Source organism: Theropithecus gelada, chromosome 6, assembly GCF_003255815.1.
Source record: "Theropithecus gelada isolate Dixy chromosome 6, Tgel_1.0, whole genome shotgun sequence".
Lineage (NCBI taxonomy): Eukaryota > Metazoa > Chordata > Mammalia > Primates > Cercopithecidae > Theropithecus > Theropithecus gelada.
In genome coordinates, this window is record NC_037673.1 from 620,929 (window position 1) to 629,233 (window position 8,305).

The window sequence follows — 8,305 nt, forward strand, 5'->3', positions numbered from 1 at the left end:
AGAAGCAGGAAGGATTTCCCAAATAATTCTGTGAGGCTTGCATACCTCCATGTCCAACAACTAGACAAATTACAAGAAAAAATATTACAGCTCAATCACTCTCGTGGTCATGAATGCAAAAATCCTCAACAAAATATTAGCAAACCAAAGTCAGATTTATATAAAAGGCATAATATATAATAACCAAGATGTATTTTTCTAGAAATTCAAGGTTGGCAATTTAACATATTAATAGACTAGAGGGGAAAAATCATATAATCATTTCAACTGATGATTTTTAAAAAGCATTTAATACAAGGCAACACCACTCATGAAAAATATGTTAAGTAAACTAGAAATAGAACGTTACTGCCTTAATTTGATAAAAAGCACCTACAAAGCCCTGCAGCAGGCACGATGGGAAGACACGGTGCGCCTTCCGTGAGATTGGTCGGCTCTCACCAAGTCCACCCAGCAGGGTGCTGGGGTCCTGGCCAGTGCTGACAGGTAAGAAAAAGAGAAAAAGAAGTAGCACAAAATAAAACTAGCACTTGCCGAAAACACAACCATGCCAGTAGAAAATCCAAACGAATCTATGGATCCTCAGAATTAATACATTTAGCAAGGTTATTGAGTACAAGGTCAACGTACAAGGTGTATTTTTACAAATGAGCAGAAGCAAACAGGAAGTGTTTTAAAATGTAAGGTTTTATAAATGGCAGTGAGCCCATGAAAAGATGCTGAGCCTCACTCATCAAGAGGGAAACTCAATCAAAACTACAATGAGATGCAACCTCATGCCCATTAGAAGGCAAGAAATAATAATAACAATAATAATACATGCTGGGGAGGAAGTAGAGAAACTGGAACCTTGTGCACATTTCCTGGCAATGTCAAACAGTGCAGCTGCTGTGAAAAGTATTATGGCAGCTCCTCAAAAAATTACGAATAGAACTGCCATATGATCCAGCAATTTCGCTTTGGGTCTGTACCCAAAAGAATTGAAGGCAGGGTCTAGAACAGACATTTGCACACCCATGTTAATAGCAATAGTACTTGCAATAGCTGAAAGGTGGATGCAACCCCAGTGTCCACCAATGGATGAATGGGTACATGCAACGTGATCTATTCACACAATGGACCATCACTCAGCCCTTCTCCATCAATGGAAGAATGGGTACACACATTGTGGTCTATTCACACAATGGACCATCGCTCAGTCCTTCTCCATCAATGGAAGAATGAGCACACACGGTGGTCTATTCACACAATGGGACCATCACTCAGCCCTTCTCCATCAATGGATGAATGGGTACATGCCTCATGGTCTATTCACGCAATGGAGTGTCACTCAGTCCTTCTCCATCAATGGATGAATGGGTACATGCATCATTATCTATTCACACAATGGAGTCTCTCAGCCCTTCTCCATCGATGTAAGAATGGGTACGCGCATCGTGGTCCATTCACACAATGGAACATCACTCAACCCTTCTCCATCAGTGGAAGAATGAGCACGCACATCATGGTCTATTCACACATGGACCATCGCTCAGCCCTTCTCCATCAGTGGATGAATGGGTACGTGCAATGTGGTCTATTCACACAATGGACCATCACTCAGCCCTTCTCCATCAATGGAAGAATGAGCACGCACATCGTGGTCTATTCACACATGGACCATCGTTCAGCCCTTCTCCATCAGTGGATGAATGGGTACGTGCAACGTGGTCTATTCACACAATGGAGTGTCTCTCAGCCCTTCTCCACTGATGTAAGAATGGGCACACACATTGTGGTCTATTCACACATGGACCATTGCTCAGCCCTTCTCCATCAGTGGATGAATGGGTACGTGCAACGTGGTCTATTCACACAATGGACCGTCACTCAGCCCTTCTCCATCAGTGGAAGAATGAGCACGCACATCGTGGTCTATTCACACAATGGAACATCACTCAGCCCTTCTCCATCAGTGGATGAATGAGTACGTGCATTGTGGTCCATTCACACATGGACCATCGCTCAGCCCTTAACAGGAAGGAGATTCTGACACAGGCTACCACATGAACAAACCCTGAGGACGTGATACTGAGTAAAATGAGTCAGTCACAAAACTACAAATTCTGCATGATTTCACTTACAGGAGGTCCCTGGGGTTGTCAAATCCACAGAGACAGAAGGTAGAACAGTGGGTGCCAGGGTCTGGGGGAGGCGGATGGGGAGTTAGCACTTATGGTGACAGAGCTCCAGTTTTGGAAAATGAAAATGTTCTGGAAATGGTTGTTGGTGATGGTTGCATGGAATAATAATGCCACTGAACTGTGTACTTAAAAATGATTTGGATGGTAAATTTTATGTTTATGTATATTTTATCAAAATTTTAAAAATGGGAAACTATCACATTTTGAGCTGCATAAAATGCTATGGCAAATCTAGCTAAACTTGCGTCTAAACAGAAAATGACAAGGTCTGATTGAGGGCCACAGGCTATTCAAGGAAAAGGGTTTCTGGGGGCAGCAAACCAGGGGCCCAGGAGCCGGGCCCATTTGAATTCTCCTTTGAAAAGAGGGCCAGGAGAGAGCTGCCCCAGAGGCCCCTCTGCAGGGCTGGAACACATTCCTACAGAGCAGGATGGAGCCGAGGCAGTGGCCCCTCCTCCGGGGCCTGGTGGTTCCCAGGTTCTGGGACCTCCTTACCTCGGGCAGGGTTTTTCAGCGTGGGAAGCTGGAGGCCCTGGGAGATGGGAGGCTGGGGGTTCTGGGCAGCTATGCCACACAGGCCTGGACCGCTGGGTCCTCAGGAAGCTTTCGCCCTGCGAGGACATGTGGGCTGTGTGGCTGGAGAAAGAGGACTAGGGCTCAGGACATGAAGCGGCCTGGGACATGACTCAGGGGTTCCACGGCCCCACTGTTGCCTGCTCTCCACAGAGGCCCCGCTGCCCACCTGACACTCCTGGTTTCACCAGGGACTCACTCCTTCCACACACATCCTCAGCATGGGCGCTGGTCCCTTGCCCAGGACCAGATGCTGAGCCCACCCTCCAGCTGTGGCTCTTGTGACCCCAGTGAAGGCCACAGAGCCACCCCTTGTGGTGAAACCTAGAGCACGTCTCGATTATACCAACGTCACTGACTGGGAAAGGCCAGCCCCAGAACATAGCACCCGTGAAGGAGCCGCCATGGGCCAGGGTGGTGGCTCTGTGGACATAGGCCCTGGGCTCAGGCCACCCTCTTCTGTGGGAGTCAGCACGGGGACCAGCCCTTCCCTCTTGGACCTGGGTGGACCCTGTAGTATGTGGGGTGGCACTGGCTGCCTGAGCACAGCTCTCAGCGGGAGGGTCAGGTCCCAGGAAGTGAGGCAGGGGCTGCCAGGCCCCCACAGGCCACTTCCCCTGCAGCTCCTCTTTCTGGCCCTCTGCACGCAGGGAAGTAGTGGTCAGAGCAGGGGCACACGGGCGGACTGGCAGCCGCCCTGTCCCCATGCCCCCACTCCAGATTTTCCCCTTCCCATCCTTCCCAGAGGACCCAAGGGAGGACCACCTTTTAAAATTATTTTTAATTTTTTGGATACATAACAGTTGTACATATTTATGAGGTATGCGTGCTATTGTGATGCATGCACATAACATCTAACGATCAATTCAGGGAAACTCGAGTGTTGATCATTCTTTTCTGTCAGGAACATCCCAGATCCTCTCTTCTAGCTATTATGAAATAAACGATAAATTATTAACTATAGTCACCCTACTGTACCACCAAACAACAGGTCCTATTTCTTCAACCTGGCAGCATGCCTGCAGCCCTTCATCTCCCCCTTCCCTTCCCAGCCTCCATGGCCACCAATCTACTCCATGAGACTCACTCTCAGCTCCCACAGGAGGGAAGCGTGGGCTTCATTCCAGTTCCATTCACACTGCTGAGAATGGCAGGATTTGGCTCTTTTTAGCTGGAGAGTAACCCACGGTGTCCACGCACCTTGTTTTCTCTGTCCACGCATCTGCTGATGGACAGACACCCAGGCCAATTCCGCATCTTGGCTATTGTGATTAGACTGCAGTAAACCCAGGGCGCAGGCATCCCTCCATAGACTTCTTTCCTTTGGATGGGTGCCCGGCAGTGAGATTTCTGGGCCCTGTGGGAGCTGGGTCTTTAGTTTCCTAAGAAGCCTCCATACCATTACCTCCCTGCCAAAGGTGCTCATGGGTTCCCCTTTCTCCACACCACGGCCAGCACATTTTCTGCATGTGTCTCTGTGTGTGCATGTGTGTGTGTGTCTCCATGTGTGCGTGACACACAGATTTTTTAAATCGCTTTATTAAAGTTTGTAAAACTGGGTTTAGAAGCAGTTCTTGAAGAAAAGCTCTAAACGCTGTGACTGTTTCCCTGTAAGCTGAAGGCGTGGGTCACTGTTTTGGGTGGAAGCAGGTGGGGCTGGCTCATGCTCTGGGAAGGCGGGATTTGAAGACATGGCTTACGGAAGGTTCCTGTGGGTCTCCTTCAGGAAATGGGGAATGTGCTTGTTCCCACCCCCAAGAGACACAGTCTGGAAGAAGGGAAACAGACAAATTGGTTACAATCCGCAATGTGGGCGCCAGGCCCTCGCGAGCTGAGAGGAGGTGAGAAGAGGGGAAGGGAAGCCAGAGGAGCTGCGGGCACGTGGGCGAGATGACGCCTGCACTGAGGAAGGCCAGGACCCCAGACAAGGACACCTTTTTGGGTTAAGCTATAACTCCCTGCAGGAGCCCCACGCCTCCAGGAAGCCCAGCTACACAGTGGCCTTCACTGTCCCCTGACAGCCAGGTGTCCATGATCCCTCATCTGGTGGCCTTTGTGACAAAGGAAAGTGGGCTGGCTGTGAAATAACAGCAAATGGATAGCAAGTGTCAGAAGAACTGTATTCCTATGCCCATGCACACACACATGCACACACATGCACACACAGAGACACGCACACACATGCACACATGCACACACATGCACACATGGAGACACATGCACACACACGCACACTCAAACATATACACATGCACACACATGCACACATGGACACACACACACAGACGCACACACACATGCACACACGGAGACACACACACATGGAGACACACACATGCACACAGATATACACATGCACACGCATGCACACACATGCACACATGGACATACATGCACACACATGCACCCACATGCACATGCACACACATGCACCCACAAACACACACATGCACATGCACACACACACAGACACATGCACATGCACATGCAAACGCACACGCAATACACGCACACGCAGGAACTCCACCTCCCCTTCCCACTTTGTCAAAAGCGAGCCGGATGAGAAGCCAGGAAGGTTTGAGTTCTGTCTCCATGACGGTAAGTCTGAAGCCACACAATTGTGTGATGGGTTGTGTGATCTTCCTGACAAGGAACCTGTTGAGGGCTGCTGACTGGGAAGCTGTGCCCACGACCGGCCATCAGGATGTGCCCGAGGTAGGAGCAGCCCTTCCGGGTTGACTGGGGATGGGGGCACCCAGCTTGCCCCACCCTGGCAGAGCCCAACACTCCTCTGGCCTGACGTCATAATGACAGGGGATTGGGGTGCGCAGCCAGCAGGTGCCCCCACATTACAGGGAGGATTCAAAGCGAAACCACTTCAGTTTGCTTCCAGGAAGGGGTGAGCAGGCTCCTGGCACCTCCAGACCTAAGCCAGCCTGGGAGGGGCTCGCTCCAGAAGGGAACACGGAGCCAGGAGATAAGGAGAACCCTCACCATCAGCACCACTTCCAGCGAGGACACCAGGGGACAAGTCCCAGGAGCAGAAGGGGGCTGGCTCCATCCACATGGGCTCAGGGCCACTGCCAGGCCAGGCTGGGAGGACAGAGAGACCCGTGTGCTCCACTGTTTCCCACTGCAGCGTGGGACAGGGGCTGTCAAGTGCAGCAGCTGTGGCTGGGACCCTGGATGGTGCTGGTCCTCCTGCAGCAGAAGCAGTTCAGGAGATGCTGGGCGCAGTGCAGGGCCGCTGCACAGGCGGGCAGAGGTGGGCAGAGGCGGGCGAGGACCGACCCTTCTCTCCCTCCTTTCTTTGCTTTTCTCCTTCTGAGCTCCCTGATCTTTTACAGCAGGAACTGTCTTCCTGATGACTTCACTTCCACCCCAGTGCCTGGTATACAGTGGGCGCTCAATAAATGTTGGTGGAGCGAGTGGTCACTGGCAAGAGCAGATGCCATAAAGAGGAGAGATTTTGGGCCTCAGCCAAGAGCTCCTGGCCACCGTGGGGCCTCCTCGCTCACCACACAGGTCCTCCCACCTGGCCTGGGCGAGGGGTTGTGGTGTGAGTGTGGACTAGGCCTGGGCGAGGGGTTGTGGTGTGAGTGCGAGGGATTGTGGTGTGAGTGTGGACTAGGCTTGGGTGAGGGGTTGTGTGTGAGTGCGAGGGATTGTGGTGTGAGTGTGGACTAGGCCTAGGCGTCCTGAGACCTCAAGTTCCCATTTCCTCAGGAGGGAAGTCAATCCCGTGAGGGCCCCAGGGCTCAGTATTCGCCTTCCGAACTTGGGGGAAGAAAAACCAGTCCAAGTTACATCCAAGGAGTGCTGTTGAGACACTTGGTCTGGGAGGACAGTGATAATCAAAGCCTCGCGTTCCTGGCGGTGCGACTCCACAACTGCTCAGCCCCACACAGACACAACATGTGGGCGGGTGATTCGGTTTTTGCGGAATTGACTTTGTGTGTGGATGTCATGGAGACACTTCCTGGCGGGCGCTGAGAAAGGCGGCATTGTTCTTCCCGCCGGAGAAAGGAGGGCATTGGGGGGGCCTTGGGCAGTCCCCTCCGTGGCCAGAGGAAGAGGCTGGGAGGCGTCCCGGGGGCCTTTGATGCTGGGCGATTTGGGGTGCCAGAGGCCACTAAAGCAACAGCCCACTGCCCAGTTTATGTGTGTGCTAAATCACAACCATGATTTCTGCGTGTTTTCTAGAATAGTAGCCAGCCATAAAACACAGGACGTGGTCTCATAATGTTCCAGATTCTAAACATTTACAATCAATCTGTATGCTTTTTAACCAATATCTCATAAAATCAGACTCATCTTTTTAATATATTTTTAGTGTTCTGGTTTCCATTTCTGTTTAGGCACATTTGTCATGGCAAAGCCTGGAGCTGCAGTTATCAGAAACGTCTAAAAGTTCAGAAGTTGATTGCTTTTAAAAGTAGCAGAACTAAGACAAAAACCTAACACCAGGTTGCTACATTTTGGGAGGTGTCTCCATGTGGACTCCTAAATTATTGTTTGAGGTCTACTTACTCCAAGAGGCATTTCTCTTTTTAGAAAATTAAAAACATTAAGTACTGCATCTGGACACAAAGCGTCTCCATATGACAGAGTTTTGTTACTGTGGGGAGAGGACAAAGCGCCAACCACACCCCTCATTCCACAGCCTTTCCCAACCCTCCCCTCGAGATGAAACGCCAGCCATCTGCAGCGCTTCACCTCTGAGCTGGAAACAAGCTTGTTTCTTTTGCTTTGATGAGGTTCTGCTGGTTTTGGTGGGACTTTGAAGTTTATTTATTGTCATCAAATTGCATTAATTATTTTTGAAGTTTATAGTTTTGTTCACAACTTTAAGACTTTGTGAAGGGCATAAAATAAGCATAAATTCAAAAAATTCCAAGAAATGGATCCAACAGTTACTTTTAATTGGCAGCAGAATACGGCCCCCAATTTATTACAAACTTACATGCAATGGTTTAGAACTAATTTTAACTTCCCCTTGAAGTTGGAATTCAAAACCTCACTGGTGGCTTGACATGGTATTATCCAAGGAGAATGTTTGTTTCATAATTTGAAACAAGAACCTGGATCTTTTATGAGGTCCAATATTATTTCCATATGAGGGAGCAGAGTGGGAAGAAGGCAGCTGGAACAGACGCCAGGGCCAAGCTGGGATCTGGGGCCCTCTTGATCCCCCTCATTATTGGTGCTCCTGCCCCGAGGGCCAGCCAGGGGCCCCACACACCGCAGTCTTTTGGCTGGGGTCAGAGAAACCTTACGGGCAAGGGCAACAATAAAACTACCACCTTACCACCCCAGAGTGCATTCCCCGGAGCAGAGACCCCAGACTGCATCAGCCCCACCCCGAGCAGAGACTCCTGCCTGCCTCAGTCCACCTGTCCAGAGACCCCGGCCTGCATCAGCCCCACCACGAGCGGAGACCCCAAGACCCCTGGCTGCCTCAGCCCACCCATCCGGACACCCCCTGCCTGCCTCAGCCCACCCTGGGCAGAGACCCCCAAACCCCTGGCTGCGTCAGCCCACCTGGAGCA